General features: G+C 39.2%; 1 protein-coding gene and 1 pseudogene across 5 annotated transcripts in view; one reads left to right on the top strand and one right to left on the bottom strand.

The window, feature by feature from the left end:
• Nucleotides 1–19,542, top strand: part of SMG6 (SMG6 nonsense mediated mRNA decay factor) — a 243,790-nt gene that overhangs the window by 172,262 nt on the left and 51,986 nt on the right. The window lies entirely within an intron of this gene.
• LOC125088227 (uncharacterized) lies at nucleotides 11,584–11,682 on the bottom strand (annotated as a pseudogene).

Below are 19,542 nucleotides of genomic sequence, written 5' to 3'. Positions count from 1 at the left end.
TCCAAGAAATCATTGCCAAATCCAGGGTCATGAAAATTTCCCCCTGTACTTTCTTTTAAGAATATTCTGGTTTGGGGCACCTGAGTGGCTCAGTGGGTTAAGCCTCTGCCTTTGGCTCAGGTCATGATCTCAGGGTCCTGGGATCAAGACCTGCATCAGGCTCTCTGCTCAGCAGGGAGCCTGCTTCCTCCCTCTCTCTCTGCCTGCCTCGCTGCCTACTTGTGATCTCTCTCTCTGTCAAATAAATAAAATCTTAAAAAAAAAAAAGAATATTTTGGTTTTAGCTGTTACATTTAGGTCTTTGATCCATTTCGAGTTCATTTTTAATATGGTATTAAGGTAGGGGTCCAACTTCATTTTTTTGCATAGGAATATCCAGCTTTACAGCACCATTTGTTGACAGCTCTCCTTTCCCCATTGAATGGTCTTGGCACCTTTGTCAAAAATCAATTGATCATGTAAGTGAAAGTTTATTTCTGGGTTCTCTATTATGTTCTACTAGTCTGTATGTCTATAAAAATACCACACTGTTTTGATTACTGTAGTTTTGTATTCTTTCTAAAACATTAAACTACAGTAATATCTACAGAAACTTTGTTGGTCTCCCGATAACTACACCATATGGAAAGCATGGTTAGAGACACTGTACATAGGATAGTTTAGGTTCCTCCAGGTGATCGTGTCTCCTTTTCTGTTTTCCTTTTGGAAATGCCCGCCTTCCCCTGGAACCAAAGAGAACCTATTGCTTTCAAAAAATTAGCAGAAAAACAAACTCTGCCTCTGGCCGAAATGGAACTTCTGCCTTTTCCTATTTCCATAATAGCAGAGATGATGGTACCCTAAATGGGGTACATATTTTAAAAGAAATTCCCTCTCTAAATGAAGATGATGATTATATTAAAGCACCTATACTTTATTCATCACTTTGTTCTTATGAGAACAACAAAAATGCCTTTAGGCATTTTCGTACATCCAATTCCATTTTCAAACAGTGAACATTTAGGTTGTCATACTAGGAAACTCCTTACCCTCTCCATTTCTTTTTCCTGACAGGTAAGAAATAATAATAAGATACAAAAGCGGTAGGGCCTTAGTATTCTTCCTAACAGTCTCCCTGACACCCCGTTCCCTATCATCTCTCTAAAGACTCCCTAGGAGTTCTGTAAATTTTCTTGGAGTAAACAGGAAAACTCAGTAAATAAAATTGGGAGTCTTAAAACCAAAAGGCTGTCAGACACAGTTTTCTAGGAAGAAGATGCCTTTGGCCTTGGACAGTCAGGAGCAGTAGGTTTGTGGTGTTTTGTATAAGCATTCTGTTATGACTCTCCTGCAGAGGAGTCCTCCAGTCAACCTTAGACCAAAAATGGAGCTTGTATATCCTGGCCTGCCCATAATCACTCTGCATCAGCTTCTCCTTAGAAGAGGCTGGAACATCCCTGTGTATTCAGAATTCGACTAGCTCAGCAGCTACCCAGTTCTCTAAAAATGATTCCTCCACCTTATTGCCCTATAGTCTACACCCCACCCTTGTTCTCACCCCTCTTCTTGTACAGAGATAAATTATTTATTACAGAATTTGGGTTTTCCCACACTGGAATTGACCTATCACCAGTCTACCAAAATGCCTGTACTAACCACTTGGGTGTTCTGGTATCAGAACTTAGAAGTGTCCCAACTGTCCCACCCATCCTCCTCAGCTCTCTTCTCCCTCCTGGATTATTATGCTGGAATGATATTCCTCTTGGATTTCAGTGTGTGCAGTCTTATTTGGGTGGAGCCTTGAGCTGCTCACAGGAGTGCTGGTAATGTCTGGCCTTCAGTGCTGCCAAAGGCAAAAAGCTGGCCTTGTCTCTGTTTAAAGCACATAGTTGAATTGCTGGGCCAGTGTTAGATGGAGGGTGGGGTGAGCAAATACCACTCTCTTCCTACTGTGTTTTCAGGAAATGATTATAAAGCAGCTATAAGTGCGAATGAAGTCAAAAGAATGGCTTGGCACCCTTCCCCCGCCCCCCAGAAAAACCAGATGAACGAAAACACACACACACACACACACACACATGCAGTCGTACCCTCTTTAAGTTCCATCCCAGATCCACACCCTTATTATTCTGCAGGATTTAGCTTTGCTACTATTTCAGAGCAAAAAGCCTTTGTTAAACTATCTCCTTTCTCTTCTCTGGAAGAGACTCAGCCATAGTCTGCTGAACGAGAGCTGAACTTCCCTTTAGGCAAACTGTGGGTTCCACTTCCCTGTCGTCTCCCCTCCCAAGAGGAGTGTGGGCAGAAGCATATAGATGGGAGGAATAACCAAGGCCAAGATTTAATCTCTTTGTTAGGCAGTGGAGTTTTCAGAACTAGTAGTAAAATTGTTTGCAGAGACCATTGCCGGTAAAAGGAATCTGTATCCCGTCAACATACTTCCATTCCTTTCTTCCAGCCACCTCTTTCCCTTTCACCTGGTACCTTTGTGGGGTTTCAGCCATATGGCTCTTAATGAATCTTGTCTGAAAGTGGCAGGTTGTGCTGTGCAGGTCTGCCTCTCCCCTCTCAGCAGCTGTTTGCCACTGACCAAGGTGGTGACTGAGCCTGTGTGTGTGGCCGGAGTCAGTGATGAGACTCCCACCCAAGCCTGGGGAAGCCCTCAGCCAGTGTGGTTCCTGTGGCAGCAGCCAAATATGCCAGAGCTCCTCATACCTTCAGGGCTATGGTGTAACAGCCAGCTTTATGTGGTGGCATCGTTTAGTGTTGGTTGACTTGACTTCTCTGTCCCCACCCTCTTTGTTTAAGGGAATCTGGCTGTGGCTCAGTAGAAAAGAAGCTGGCATTTGCAGAGTGGCTTCCTGCTGCCTCTCTTGTAGTAGGAGCCAGGACCACCTTCCATTTCTGCCTCCCTACCCGTGTGGCAATGGTAAGGGACCCCTCTGTGTTCAGCCTCCCGTTGTGGGGTTTCAAGTTGCCTAAGATCAGGACGCGGCTATCTGCCAGGTTATCTGCCCAGATAAACATTTATTGTTTACAGGGACGTGTTTCAGCTGCTCTGGCTGATCCCACTGGTGAGATCTTCTAGTTTCTTGAGGTTTTTAAGCCAGTATGTGGGGCTGACATCCAGACACAGAACTAACTGTTGGAGCTGCAAAGACTCTAAGTGACCAGCCACTTCTAGCTTAACTTAGCCATTGCCTCCCCTCCACCCAGTGCTAGAGCCAAATTTATCTCTCAATTCCCAGTCCTGCCTCTGGGTATTGAAACTGCCTTGCATTTTGAACATTTCTGGCCTTTCAAATTTGGGGGTTTATATAAGACCCAATGTTATGACAGAAGCAGCTGAAGACTTGTTTTAGGTGGCAAAACCAGCATTCTGACACTTACATGTTTTCCTTAATAGCTAGTGAGGCAACTATTTAGGGAAGGCAACAGGAATAAAGAGATTTTCTTTAATCCAAACAACCCTGTCCACTGCATCCAAAGGTACATAGTCTTTTTATTTTTTAGTGATATAACTGATTTCCAACCTTTTTTTATACTACAAATTGAAAGAATTTTACAGTGAACTCACTTATCCTAGCATCTAGATTCTGTCATTCTCCTTTTATTATACTTCCTTTATCATGTATCTGTACATCTCCCTGTACATCCATCATCAATTTGTTGCGGGTGTTTTTTTTTCAATTTTTTAAAATAATCTCTACACCCAACATGGAACTCAAACTCAGAATCCTGAGATCAAGAGTTGCATGCTCTACTGACCAAGCCAAGCTGGTGCCCTTTTCATCAATTTCTTTTTGATTTATGTCATCAATACATTTTCACTAAATCCTTCAGCAGGCTACGTGTCATTAACTAGAGTTCAGTGTTTGTTTATGGCTTTTCTTTTGAAAAGCCATGATCCTGAGATCATGACCTGAGCCGAAGGCAGATACTTAACCATCTGAACCACCCAGGTACCCCAGGTCATTTCTTTTTATTCCTGAATAATATTCCATTGTATGGATGTACCACAGTTTGTTTATCCATTCACCTCTTGAAGGACATCTTGATTGCAACCAGGTTTTGGAAGTTATGGATGAAGCCACTCCAAATTATAAATAAAGCTACTCTTATTGTGTGTGGAATTTTGTGTAAATATGTTTTCACGTCTGGGTAAATACCTAATTTTACCAAAATCTGGCAATTGCTAGATCATATGATAAAACCATGTTTAGCTTTGTAGAAACTGCTAGACTGCCTCCAGAGTAGCTATACCATTTTGCACCCTACCTGCAAGGAATGAAAGTTCCTGTTGCTCCACATCCTTTCTAGCATTTGGTGGTGTCTGAGTTTCGGATTTTAACCATTCTCATAGCCATGTAGTGGTATCTTGTTTTTGTTTCAATTTGCAGTTCCTTAATGGCTCATGATACTGAACATCTTTTCATGTGCTTATTTGCCATCTGTATATCTTGTTCAGTGAGGTGTCTTTTCAGATCTTTTGCCCATTTAATTGGGTTGATTGTTTTCCCATTAATAAGTTTTAAGAGTCACTGATGGATTTTTATTTATTTTTAATAGAAGCAGTCAACCTTATTTCTTTAAAAGATTTTATTTATTTATTTGTTAGATCACAAGCGGGGGCGGGGGGGGGAGCATCAGGCAGAGGGAGAAGCAGGCTCCCTGCTGAGCAAGGAGCCAGATATGGGACAGATATGGGACTCGGTTCCAGGATCATGACCAGGCCAAAGCCAAAGTCACTTAACCAACTGAGCCACCCAGCATCCCACTGATGGATTTTTATTTTATTTTATTTTAAGATTTTATTTATTTATTTGACAGACAGAGATCACAAATAGGCAGAAAGGCAGGCAGAGAGAGAGGGGGAAGCAGGCTCCCCACTGAGCAGAGAACCCGATGTGGGGCTCGATTCCAGGACCTGGGACCATGACCTGAGCCAAAGGCAGAGGCTTTAACCCACTGAGCCACCCAGGCGCGCCCCCTCCTCCCTCTCCACTGATAGATTTTTAAATGTTTAAACAACCTTCTCTTACTTGAATAAACCTTACTCTTGCCAGTATTTTGGTAAGGAACTTTGTGTCAGTGTTCATGAGAGATACTTATAATTATGCTGTTGTCATATCTTGTCAGGTTTTGGCATTAGAGCTATGCTGACCTCATTAAATGACTTAGAAGTATAACTTTCTACTCCTCCATTTTCTGAAAGAGTTTATGTAATATTGGTGTTAATTCTTCCTTAAATGTTTGATAGAACTTACTGGTAAAACCTCCTTGGCCTAGAGTTCCTATGGGAAGTTTTTGATAATGAATTCTGTTTATTTAATGTATATAATTATTCATATTTTCTGTTTTGTATCAGTTTGGGTAAGTTGTAGGTTTCAAGGAATTTTCCCATTTCATCTAAGTTGTCAAACTTGTTGGTATAAAATGGTTCATAATTGTTACCGATTCCTAATTTATTTTTTTTAAAGATTTTATTTATTTATTTGACAGACAGATATCACAAGTAGGCAGAGAGGCAGGCAGAGAGAGAGGGGGAAGCAGGCTCCCCACTTGAGCAGGGAGCCCAATACGGGACTCGATCCCAGGACCCCGGGATCATGACCCGAGCCGAAGGCAGAGGTTCACCCAGGGAGCCACCCAGGCACCCCTCAATTCCTAATTTAATTCCATTGTGATCATAGATCATTATTCAGCCCTTGTAAATCTATTGAGGCTTGGTTTATGGAGCAGTACATTTCTGTCTTGAAGAACATTCTGTATGTACTTGAAAAGAATGTATTACAGTTACTACATGTAGTGATTTATAAATATCAATTAGATCAAGGTGATTGATAGTGTACCGATCCTCTGTGTCTTTTTTTTTTAGATTTTATTTATTTATTTGAGAGAGAGAGCGTGCATGCACGTGAGCAGGGGGGAGGGGCAGAGGGAGAAGCAGACTCCCCACTGAGCAGGGAGCCCAATGCGGGACTCAATCCCAGGACCCCGAGATCATGGCCTGAGCCAAAGGCAGACCCCTGACTGAGCCACCCAGGCACCCCTTCCTGGATGCTCTCTGTCTTTAATAATATTTTATTTGGGTGCTCTGTTTCTGAAAGAGGAGTATTAACATCTCCAAGTATGATCGTAGATTTTTTTTCTTTAATTCTGTTAATCTGCTCCCTATATTTTGGTTCTCTATTATTAGCATGTACACAATTATGATAGTTTTATCTTCCTGATGAATTGATTGTTTTATCATTGTAAAACGTCCTTCTTATCTCTTATCCTCTATCACTTATCTTTGGTAATACTTTGCTTTGAAATCTGTTTTTTCTGATATTAATATAGCCACTCCAGCCTTCTTATGTTTATTATTTGCATGGCATATCTTTTCCCATCCATGTGCTTTTAACCAGTCAGTGTCTTTACATATAAAATGTGTCTTTTGGGGTACCTGAGTGGCTCAGTCTATTTTTGGCTCAGGTCATGATCCCAGAGTCCTGGGATCAACCCCCACATTGGGCTCCCTGCCAGGCGGGAAGCCAGCTTATCCCTCTCCCACTCCCCCTGCTTGTGTTCCCTCTCTTGCTGTGTCTGTCTCTGTCAAATGAATAAATAAAATATTTTTAAAAATGAAATAAAATGTGTCTTTTATTGACAACATATAATTAGTCTTAGTTTTTGTTGTTGTTGGTTTTGTTTTTTGTTTTTTTAAAAATATTTTATTTATGTATTTGACAGATAGAGATCACAAGTAGACAGAGAGGCAGGCAGAGAGAAAGAGAGGAGGAAGCAGGCTCCCTGCTGAGCAGAGAGCCTGATGCGGGGCTCCATCCCAGGACCCCGGGATCATGGCCTGAGCTGACACAGAGGCTTTAACCCATTGAGCCACCCAGGCACCCCTAATTGGTCTTAGTTTTTAATCCATACCAACAATCTCTTCTTTTTAATTGGGGTAATTTAGTTTATTAATATTTGATGTAATTATTCTTGTGGTTGAGCTTAGACTTATAGTTTTGTTATTTGTTTTGTTTGCCCTTTCTGACTTTGTTCCTCCTTTTTGTACCTTTTATACCTCCTTTCCTGACTTCTTTTAGATTATTTGAATTTTTTTTGGATTCCATTTTAGGGACACCTGGTGGCTCAGTTGGTTAAGCATCTGCCTTCGGCTCCAGTCATGATCCCAGAGTCCTGGGATCAAGTTCCGCATTGGGTTCCTTTCCTCAGCAGGGAGTCTGCTTCTCCAACTGCCCCTCCCCCTGCTTGTCTGGGCATGTGTTCTCTCTCTTTCTCTCAAATAAATAAAATCTTAAAAAAAAAAAAGAATTCCATTTTAACTTACTCATTAGCTTTTAGTTATATCTGTTTACATTTTTTTTAGTTTTGGCTCTGTAGATTATAGCAAACATCCTTAACTTTTCAGTCTAATTAGAGTTACTATTGTACCACTTCCCATAACACATAAAAACCTTGTAACCATACAGTTCTAGTTACCAATAGCTCTGTATTTTATTATTATGGTTGCTAGATAGTATATACCATAACATATGTATGTATGTAACATACTACATATATTATAATCCCCACATGACAATGTTATGGGGTTGTTTTGTTGGTTTTGCTGCAAAGACATGCAAACTTTATTCCTACTAATTTAATATTAGAAAAATTTTTGAATAACACTAAAGCCCATGGTGATAATGTTCTTGGTATATAGTAAAATATATATAACAAAATTTGCCATTTTATCTATTTTTTCTTTTGTTGCATGTGCTGTTGATGTCATATGCAATAAAATGATGTCAAATCTAATGTCATGAAGTTTTTTTTTCTTAAAGCTTTTATTTATTTATTTGACAGACAGAGATCACGAGTAGGCAGAGAGGCAGGCAGAGAGAGAGAGAGAGAGAGAGAGAGGCAGAAGCAGGCTCCCTGCTCCCTGCAGAGCTCAATCCCAGGGCCCTGGGATCACGACCTGAGCCAAAGGCAGACACTTTAACCCACTGAGCCACCCAGGTGCCCTCAATGTCATGAAGATTTCCCCCTATGTTTTATTCTAAGAGTTTTAGTTTTGGTTCACAAGTTTAGCTCTTTGATCCATTCTGAGTTAATTTTTGTATTTGGTGTTAGGGATCTAGCTAAATTCTTTAGCATGTGGTTATCCAGTTTTCCCAGTACCATTTGTAAAATGTTATGATTTTTGCTTTAAACAGATTTATATTTTATTTATTATTATTTTTTAAGTAAACTACCCCCAATGTGGGGCCCAGATTCAAACCCCAATATCAGTAGTCCCAAGTTCTGCTGAGTCAGCCAGGCACCCCAGATCTGTGTATCTGTTTTAACTTAGAGGGTAGAAAAATTATTTTCTTGGGCGCCTGGGTGACTCAGTTGGTTAAGCATTTGCCTTCAGCTCAGGTCATGATCCCAGGGTCCTGGGATCAAGTCCCTTGTTGAGCTCTCTACTCAGTGGGAATCCTGCTTCTCCTCTCCCACTCCCATGCTTGTGTTCTCTCTCTCACTGTGTCTCTCTCTGTCAAATAAATAAAATCTTTTTTAAAACAAAATAAAATAAAATAAATAAAAGATCTGACCCTTTTTTTTTTTATTGTTCTCTGTATCCTGTGGCTGCTTTCAACATTTTCAGTAGTTTGACTATTAAATGTCTAAGAATGATTTTCTTTGTATTTATCCTGCTTGAGGTTTGCTATATTCTTGAATCTATAAATTGTCTTTCACTAAACTGGGGAAACTTAGACATTGTAACTAAATAAAATAAGTAAATAAATTTTCTTTCCTGTTCCAAGCTCTCACTTTTGCTTCTGGGATTCAGTTTCACATACGTTAGGCCTTTTACTGTTGTCTCCCAAATCTCAAAGGCTTAATTAATTTTTTTTCTCTCTGTTCTTCAGATTGGCTTATTTCCATTATTCTGACTGAATTTACTCACGTCTTTGTCATCTCCATTTTCTTTTAAGTCCATCCAGTGACTTTCTTACTTCAGATATTGGTGGTGTTTTTCATTTCTAGACTTTCCATTTGGTTCTTTTTCATATTTTCTGTTTCTCTGCAGAGATTTCCTGTCTTTTCATTTATTTCAGTCATTTTCCTTTATTTCATTGAGCACAATTATGATAACTTCTTTGCCAGTCTTGCTGTTAATTCTAACATTCGTGTCGTTTCGAAGTTGCTCTCCATTTACTATATTTTCTCTTGAGAATAGTTCACATTTTCCTGTTTCTTTGTATATTGAGTAATTTTAGATTTTATCCTGGAGCTGTAAATGTCCCATGGATTCTGTTTTATTCCTCCAGAGAAGGTTGATGCTTTATCTTAGCTGGCAGTTCAATTGGTTGGGCTCAAACTGCAAGTCAAACATCCATCCGGTTTGTCTGGTTTTTTGGCTTACATTAATTCATTTATATTTCATTAAATCTGTGCATGCATCATTGAAAAGTAAGCCAGAAATTTAAGCATTATGTGTATGCAGAATATGGGACCTCCTGACTCCATCCTTTATAGGATTTCCTCACTTACTTTCTAGCAGCTATGATTGTCCCAAACTTTGCACTCTATTTCTTTACGCTATTAAAGACTATGGATTTTCCCACAGACTTTGTGTCGTCCTGTATGGGATGCCTTCCCTAAACCTGTAAGTTGGGAGGAGGAGGTAAAGTTAACTCTCCCAGCTCCTTTTTCTGAGTGTCAGTACCTCTTTCAAATCTTTCCTGTTTTGGTTCACTCTCTAGGGCCTTAGGTATTTGTTTTAATAATTTTGCCCTGAGTTTATAATTGTTACCTGCAGGAAATGTGATCTGAAATAGGTCTTTGACATAATGAAAATTACCGCTCTAACTAATAAGCTGACTTTGAAAATGTTTAAAAGAGGAATCCTGGGGCGCCTGGGTGGCTCAGTGGGTTAAGCCTCTGCCTTCAGCTCAGGTCATGATCCCAGGGTCCTGGGATCGAGCCCCGCATCAGGCTCTCTGCTCAGCAGGAAGCCTGCTTCCCCCTCTCTCTCTGCCTGCCTCTCTGCCTACCTGTGATCTCTGTCTGTCAAATAAATAAATAAAATATTTGAAAAAAAAAAATAAAAGAGGAATCCTCAGGTACTTTTGAACATTGACATTTGTATATCTTTGTTAGGGAGTTATCTTGTCATATTCTTTGCCCATTTATTGGAATATTTTTCACTTACTGTTTTTTTAAGGCTTTTTTAGCAAGGGTTGTAACTTTTTTCATTTATATTGAAAATACTTTCGTAAAGATTTTATTTATTTGTTTGACAGAGAGAGAGGGAACACAAGCAGGGGGAGTGGGAGAAGGAGAAGCAGGCTCCCCCTGCTCTGCTGGGACTTGATGTGGGACTTGAACCTAGGATCCCAGGATCATGACCTGAGCCGAAGGCAGTTGCTTAACCAACTGAGCCACTCAGGTGTCCTATATTGAAAATATTTTTATATAGCTTGTCACTTACCTTCCATTATCTATGGAATTTTCTCAAATGCAAATGATTTACAATTTTATGTGGTCAACTTTCCATTTTCCCTTTATGAAATTTGTTTTTATTCTTACAGAAGTCTTCCTAGCCTCCAATTAGATGACTTATTGTTCTTATTAATTTACCTTTTGAAAAATTATTATTATTAAAACTTTTATCTGAAGGGGCACCTGGGTGGCTCAGTGGTTAAGCATCTGCCTTCGGCTCGGGTCATGATTCCAGGGTCCAGGGTTCGAGCCCTACATCAGGCTCCTTGCTCAGCGGGGAGGCCTGCTTTTCCCTCTCACGCTCCCCCTTTTTGTGTTCCCTCTCTCCCTGTCTCTCTCTCTCTGTCAAATAAATAAATAAAATCTTTAAAAAAAACCTTTTATCTGGAATTTATTGTGCTGAATGATGTGAGGTAGAGATCTAACTTAAGTTTTCAAAGTAGTTTACAAATGGTCTTACTGTCATTTATCAGATAATTTATTCTGTCCTTATTTAAATAAAAGATAACCTTCATCATATACGAGCTATATATATGCTCTACTAGAATATGTGTAGGTAGACATGCATACTATTTTGTTTCTCAGCTGTTTTATGTTTGTATATTCTTGAACACAACTTTACTGTTTGAGTTACTGTAGCTTTGTGATAAGTTTTAATATTAGTGATGTGACTTTACACACACCCTTTTTTTATATTTGGTTCAATATTCCCTTGGCTTTTCCCATCTACATATACTTTATGCAAACTTCAGAATATTTTAAGTCCTATTAACTCCCCTTCCCCCAAATCCTCATGGTACTTTTTTTATTGAGATACAATTAACAGGTAACATTATAATAGTTTCAGGTATGCAACATGATTATTCAATAATATATGCAAAGTGGTCACCATGTCTACTAGCATCCATCACCATGTATAGTCACATATTTTTTTTTCTTCATGAGAACTTTTTTTAAGTAGTCTCCATAGCCAGCATAGATCCCAACTCGGGGTTTGAACACCCTGAGATCAAGATCTGAGCTGAGATCAGGAGCAAGACACTTAACCAGCTGAACCACTCAGGTGCCCCAGTAATGAGAACTTTCAAGATTATTCTCTTAGCAACTTTGAAATATACAACAAAAAACATGGAATACTTCATGAATTTGTCATCCTTGTGCAGGGACCATTAATCTCTCTTGTCATTCCAATTTTAGTATATGTGCTACTGAAATGAGTGCTTCTCATGGCATTTTAATTGGAATTGCATTCCCTTAAAATTTTCTTTGAAAAAAATTGAAATGATTATAAATTTTCTTATTAGAACAAAGTATACTCTGCATATTAGTTTCTTTAGGTCTCACATCTCACATTTTTTTTGGTAATTTTCTTACAATAATGAATGGGATTTTTTCCCTTTACATCTTCTAAATAGTACTTAGGAAAAGCTAACTTATTTATATCCAGCTATCACATCTACTCTCTTATTATTGTTGTTTTTTTTTAGCTGATCACTTTGGATTTTCTAATTATATTTACTTTAATGACAATGTTAATCTTTTTTTCAGTAGTCATATATCTTATTCTGATTTCTGCCTCATTGCCTTACCTGAAACTAGATGCATTTAAGTAATAATGCTGTGATAGTAAGAGTTTTCAAAACTTTAATAGGAATATTTTTGTATTTTGAATATTTGCATAATGCTTCTGTTATTTTAAAAGATAATTAGCATATTAAGGAAGTGTTTTTCTTTTATTTTTAAGATTTTTTTTTTAAGATTTTATTTATTTATTTGAAACAGAGAGAGAGAGATCACAAGTATGCAGAGAGGCAGGCATAGAGAGAGAGGAGAAAGCAGGCTCCCCGCTGAGCAGAGAGCCCGACTCGGGCCTCGATCCAAGGACCCTGAGATCACCACCGGAGCCGAAGGCAGAAGCCCAACCCACTGAGCCACCCAGGCGCCCTTTAAGATGTTTTTTAAGAGAGAGTGGGCATGAGTAGGGAGAGGGGCAAAGGGATGAGCAGGGGGAGGGGCAGAGGGATAGCAGACTCCCTGCTGAGTGGGAAGCCTACCCCCTATGCTGCCACCTCCTCAGTCCCAGAACCCTGAGATCATGGCCTGAGCCCAAGTCATACACTTAACTGACTGAGCAATTTAGGCACCCTGTGTTTTTCTATTTTTTACTGAGTCTCTACATACAGAAAAAAAAGGAAAGAAAAGTATGCTAAAATTTTGACAGATGCATTTTCATTAAAATGCTATTAAAATGGGGGCACCTGGGTGGCTCAGTCAGTTAGCCATCTGCCTTTGGTTCAGGTCATGATCCCAGGGTCCTGGGATTGAGCCCCACATCAAGCTCCCTGCACAGGGGAGAGCCTGCTTCTCCCTCTCCCTCTGCCTGCTGCTCTCCCTACTTGTGCTCTCTCTTTGTCAAATAAATAAGTAAAATATTTAAAAATAAATAAAATATAAAATATAAAATGTTATTAATAATCACTTCTTTCTTTGTGTGATATGTTAAATATATTTTCTAAACTTGTCCATTTCTTACTGGGATAAACTCTGTTTGGACTCAGCGAGTTGTATTTTAATGGTCTAATTTTGATTTGCTGTTATTTTACTTAGGATATTTACATCCACTTCCATAGTGGGCCTGGCCTCTCCTTTCTATCTTTGCTGTTTATTCTTCGGATATTTGAATATTAGGTTGGCTGACTTTATAAAAAGAATGGGAAGCAGCTTTGCTTTTTCTGTGACTTGGAAAGTGTACATTACTTTGAGAGCCACTCTTGACTCTTTCTCTCAGATTTTACCTTCAGACTCTTCAGCAGTCCTATCACTCTGTCTTTTAAATTCACGTAGACTCTGGGGCACCTGGGTAGTGTAGTCGGTTGAGTGTCTGACCCGTGGTTTCAGCTCAGGTCATGATCTCAGGGTCATGGGATCGGATCGAGCCCCACATCAAGCTCCGTGCTCAAGGAGGAGTCTGCTTGAGATTCTCTCTCTCTCCCTCTTTCCCTCTCCCTCTGCCCCTTCCACTCCTTCTGTCTGTCTGTCTGTCTGTCTCCCTCTCTCAAGTAAATAAATCTTTAAAAATACCATGCAGAATCCCTTTACAGTAACACGACCCTGGTCTAAAATTAAAATGTTTCTTTCTCTTCCTTAATCTGTTACAGTAGGCTTACTCTGACCTTTGCCCCTTCCATACAGTCACAAAACAGCAATCAGAATGATCTTTTAAGATGTAAATTGAATTATTTAACACTACTGATCCAAGCTCCTCCAGAGGGTTCCTCTCACTCAGAAAGAAATATCAAGCCCTGACTGGGGCCTGCTTCCTTTCTGACCTCATCCCAACCACTCTCCTCATTGCTTACTCCTCACTGGCCAAACCAGCCTACTCATTTTTGAGTCATGCCAGACAAGTCATACTCTGGGCCCTCTGCACTTCTACTGCATTCATTGCATAGTTTACTTTTTGTGTCCTTCAGATCTCTATTAAGGAGTCAGCCTTATCAGAAAGTTCTTTTCCCGTGAACTATAGAAAGGAATACTCTACCCCAGCCACACTCTGTCCCCTACTGGACTTTATTTCTTAGCACTTAACCATCACCTGACAATAGGTTTTTGCTTTGCTTATTTATTGTCTCCCACCAAAATGTATTAACTTTATTTTTATTTACTGTATTAATCCCTAGTGCTTAGAACAGTTCCTGGAGAATAGACCCCTTCCCATACCACTAATAAGTATTATTGACTGAACACATTGATGATTTTTTTTTTAAAGATTTTATTTATTTGGGGCGCCTGGGTGGCTCAGTGGGTTAAAGCCTCTGCCTTCGGCTCAGGTCTTGATCCCAGTGTCCTGGGATCGAACCCTGCATCGGGTTCTCTGCTCAGCAGGGAACCTGCTTCCTCCTCTCTCTGCCTGCCTCTCTGCCTACTTGTGATCTCTGTCTGTCAAATAAATAAATAAAATCTTTTTTATTTATTTATTTGACAGAGACACAGTGAGAGAGGAGCAGGAGAGGGGAAAGCAGGCTTCCTACCAAACAGGGAGCCCGATGTGGGGCGCTATCCCAGGACCCTGAGATCATGACCTGAGCTGAAGGCAGAGGCTTAACCCACTGAGCCACCCAGGCGCCCCATAAATAAATCTTTTTTAAAAAATTTACAAAGCCGGGCGCCTGGGTGGCTCAGTTGGTTAACTGACTGCCTTCAGCTCGGGTCATGACCCTGGAGTCCCAGGATCGAGTCCCGCATCAGGCTCCCAGCTCCACGGGGAGTCTGCTTCTCCCTCTGACCTTCTCCTCGCTCATGCTCTCTCTCACTGTCTCTCTCTCTCTCTCAAATAAATAAATAAAATATTTTTTAAAAATTTACAAAGCCAACACATCCTTAAAAAGTATGAAAATGCAGATAAACAATGTGTTTTTACCATCTATCAATAACTACCATTAACATCTTAGGGTATGTTTTTTCTGCATGTTTATATAAGTCACAGCACTTAGTATTGGAAATGTCTAATGGCCATTAACCTGGGGAATCAGAAGAAAAAAATCCATGCCTAATTATCAACTCAGAACTTGACTGGAAAGTAGTACTCTAATTTCTAAAGTCAACATAGGTACCATATCTTGCTGTTTATCCGAGTACACAGAATGATGCTGTAATGTCTTTCCTCTCCTGTGTAAAGAGAAACTTCTTTTTTTTTTTTTTAAGGTTTTATTTATTTATTTGACAGAGATCACAAGCAGGCAAAGAGGCAGGGGGAGAGAGAAGATGGGAAGCAGGCTTCCCGCTGTGCAGAGAGCCCGATGTGGGGCTCGATTCCAGGACCTGGGACCATGACCTGAGCCAAAGGCAGAGACTTTAACCCATTGAGCCACCCAGGCGCCCCCACATGGATGATTTGAAGGAACTCAGCCCCTGCATAGTAGTTTTGGAAAGAAAAACTTGGACACCTCACTCCTTTTTCTGTTCTTTGCTTATTAGTCTTTTCCGGTTTTTTAGCTCTTGTGTCAAATTTTTAGGTAGAATTATTGAGATATAACAAACACATAGAATGAGTAATTCAATAGTTTTAAATGTTCAGTTGGGTGTTTGACACGCTAGTGTAAACACCATCACATTGTGATTATGGAACATTTCCATCACTTTTGTATCAATTTTGTTAACTTAATCTTATCCAGTCATCCATTTCTCTAACATCACATTTTTAAATCTCCTTACTAACAAAAAATTAAGACTATATTGTTATATCCACCTTCCCTGCTAATTTATGTTCTCTAATTTTTTTCTTTAATTTGTTAGCAATGAGCATTTCTTAGTTTTCAAAAACTAGCTCTTATAATTTTATACTTTTTATTTTTATCTTTATTTTCTTTTACTTGTCTTAGGTGTGGTTTATTCTACTTTTGTTGAATCTTCTACTTTTATGTTTTTTATTAGTTTACTTAAAAGATCTATAGCTTTGAATATGCCATTACTAGTACTTTGGCCACATTCTAACCCCTTTATTTATTTATTTTTGAGATTTTATTTATTTACGTGAGTGAGAGAGCCTGAATGGGGAGAGGGTTAGAGGGAGAAGCGGACTCCATGGTGAGCAGGGAGCCCTATGTGAGACTCGATCCTGGGACTGCAGGATCATGACCTGAGCTGAAGGCAGTTGCTTAACCAACTGAGCCACCCAGGCGCCCTCTAATCCCTTTTGATGTGTACTAGTCTAATGATCATTTCCTAAATAGGCTTTGATTATCATTTTGATTTTCTCTCTCTCTTTTTAAAAGATTTTATTTATTGGGGCACCTGGGTGGCTCAGTGGGTTAAGCCTCTGCCTTCGGCTCAGGTCATGGGCTCAGGGTCCTGGGATAGAGCCCCACATCGGGCTCTCTGCTCAGCAGGGACCCTGCTTCCTCCTCTTTCTCTCTGCCTGCCTCTCTGCCTACTTGTGATCTGTCAAATAAATAAATAAATGAAAATCTTTTAAAAATAAAATAAATAAATAAATAAAAGATTTTATTTATTTATTTGATGGAGAGACGCAGAGAGAGAAGGAACACAAGCAGGGGAGTGGGAGAAGGAGAAGCAGGCTTCCCAGTGAGCAGGGAGCGTAACGCAGGGCTAGATCCCAGAACACTGGGAGGCAGATGCTTAACAGCTGAGCCACCCAGGTGCCCCTTGATTTTCTCTTTGATTCTAAAGTAATTTGGGAGAATTTTATGGGTTTTTTTTTTAGTTTTTTAGTTGGATTTCTTAAACCTTTGTTATTAATTTCTACTTCAGGATATCTTTTTAAAATTTCTGTGACCATACATAATACTTTTTTTCCTTTGAACTTTTATAGATTTTGAGAATAATGTATTTTTGCAACATACAAAATTCAATATAATAACTATTGAATTAACATTAGAGTATTCCAATTATATTATTTTTACCTACTTGATGTGTTAAAGAATGAATGGTGGTATTAGTGGTATTAGTCTACTGCTACAATTGGGCTTTTGTCTGTTTTTCCTTGTATTTCAAAGGGTTTTGTTTCTATATTTTCATTTCAGTTCATTCTTGCCTTGTATCCTACTTTGTGTTTTTTTTGTTTTGTTTTATTTTGGTATTTATCTTTGCCTAATAGATTTTTTTTTCTATGTTCCCCCTCACCCCACTTTTTTCCTAAATCTCATTGTCTCTTCTAAACTGTATTTATAACATTGCATTAAAAAATTATTGAGATGAAGTTCATGTAACATCTAAAATTAGCCATTTAAATAAATAATTCCCTGACATTTAGAACATTTACAGTGTTGTGCAGCACTACCTCTATATTCATTGCATTTTAATTCCAAAAGATACTTTAAATTATTTTTCTCTACGTATCAGGAAGAATTAAACAAGATATAACAGTCTCTTGGAGCGCCTGGGTGGCTCAGTGGGTTAGAGCCTCTGCCTTTGGCTTGGGTCATGAGCCCAGTGTCCTGGGATCGAGCCCTGCACAGGGCTCTCTGCTCAGCAGGGATCCTGCCTCCTCCTCTCCCTCTGCCTGCCTCTCTACCTACTTGTGATCTCTGTCTGTCAAATAAATAAATAAAATCTTTAAAAAAAAAAAAGATATAACAGTCTCTCATTTTAGGTGGGATTATATTCAGCTGCAAGAAACAGAAAATTCCAAAATACTGTAACAGTAACTTAAACAAGATAGAAGTAGATTTTTGTCTCAAGTGAATGAAGCCCAGAGGTTTTCTGGTTTAGCACTTCATGGTGTCATGGACCAAGGCTCTTTCCATTTTGTTGCTCTGCTGTACATTGTTTTCGTTTCCAAAGACCCATAAAGTGTGATGGCTAATGGAATATGATGCCTTTTCGTCTGCATGCAAGCCGGTGGGAAGTAGAAACAGTTAAAAGAAGGCAGGCAGGGCTCCCTGGGTGGCTCAGTTGGTTAAGCTTAAGCATCTGCCTTCAGCTCAGGGAGCCCCACATTGGGTTCATGCTCAGTGGGAAACCTGCTTCTCCCAGCTGCCTCCACCCCCCGCCATGTACAACTCTCTGTGCTTTTGCACACGCACACTCTTTCTCTGTCAAATAAATAAATAAAATCTTAAAAAAGAATGCAATTCTAAAAATAAAATAAAGATGCCTCTCGCTTTAAGTACCTATCCCGAGAGTTCATACACACTTCTAATTCTGTTGGCCAGAACTGAGTCACATGGCCAAACCTAGCTGCAGAGTAGACTGGGAAGTACTTTTATTCTAGGCAGTCATATGCATAGCTAAAAATCAAGAGTTCTGTTACAGAGGAAGAGTAGGAGAATGGATAATGGGAAACAACTTGCAGTCTGTCACACCTCCCCATGCATAAATGTAGGACTTCCTATATACCCCTTCTCTCACCATTCCTCCATTTCCTAGTTTTTATGGGTGTTAGTGAGATTTTTAGATAATAGCAGCTATTTATTTAGGCTTGCATTGTGCCAGTATTTAATCTTCACAGTGGTCTTCCCTGGGGTAAGCACTGCTATATCCCCATTTTGCAGATAAAAAAACTGACACTCAGATTAAGCACTTTACCTAAGGTCACACATCTGTAATTCAAACCTGTGCTGTCGTGTTCAGATTAACCACTTTACACTCTCATCCCTTTTATCATTAAATGTTTTTATACCATGAGTACATTGTGCATCATCTCTTTAAAGAATAATTTTTAACACTGGTACTATTTTTAGAATCCTGTTAACATTGCTAATATAGAATGAACTTTCTTTTACTCTTTCTGCTTTTTGCCATTTGTTTTTTAAAACACTGTATCTACTTTTGCTCTTGGGTTTTGTTTTTTATTGGTTTTTGTTGTTGACATTTTCAAACATACAAGAAAAGTAGAGAATAGTATAATGAATTGCTTGAGCAGGGGTCAACATTTTGCCTTTTTTTTTTTTCCTTTTAATCATTCTCCTTTTCCCCCCCTCCCAGAGTTTTATCCCTGGAGGCTTTAAATCAAACCCCATTCATCATAATGAAAATACTTCAGTAGACATCACTAACTTGTAAAGCTCTTTTCCCTAACATAACCTCTATAACATTATTATATATATCAAAGTGAATATTTGTAAATATCATATACTCCATTTTCGAATTCTCCAGATTATCCCCAAAATGCCATTTTACAGGCTAGAATCAAAAACACAAGAAACAGCAAGTATTGGCAAGGATGTGGGGAAAAAGGAACCCTCATGCACTGTTAGATGGAATGCAAACTGGTACAGCCACTGTGGAAAACAGTATGGAGTTTCCTCAAAAAAATTAAATGTTGAACTGCCACAGGATCCAGTAATTCTGCTCCTTGGTATTGACCCAAAGAATATGAAAACACTAATTTGAAAAGATATATGCACCCCTATGTTTATGGCAGTATTATTTACAATAACAAATTATGGAAGCAACCCAGTGTCCATTGACAGATGAATGGATAGATAAAAGGTTGTGTGTGTGTGTGTATGTACATGCACACATACACACAATGGAATATTTCTCAGCCATAAAAAAGAACGAAATTTTGCCATTTGCAGCAACATGGATGGATCTAGAGGGTAAGTGACATAAGTCTGA

Source organism: Lutra lutra, chromosome 16 (assembly GCF_902655055.1).
Source record: "Lutra lutra chromosome 16, mLutLut1.2, whole genome shotgun sequence".
In the NCBI taxonomy this organism is placed as follows: Eukaryota; Metazoa; Chordata; class Mammalia; order Carnivora; family Mustelidae; genus Lutra; species Lutra lutra.
The sequence above is the reverse complement of the archived record's forward strand: the minus strand, read 5'-3'. Positions and strand labels throughout refer to the sequence as shown.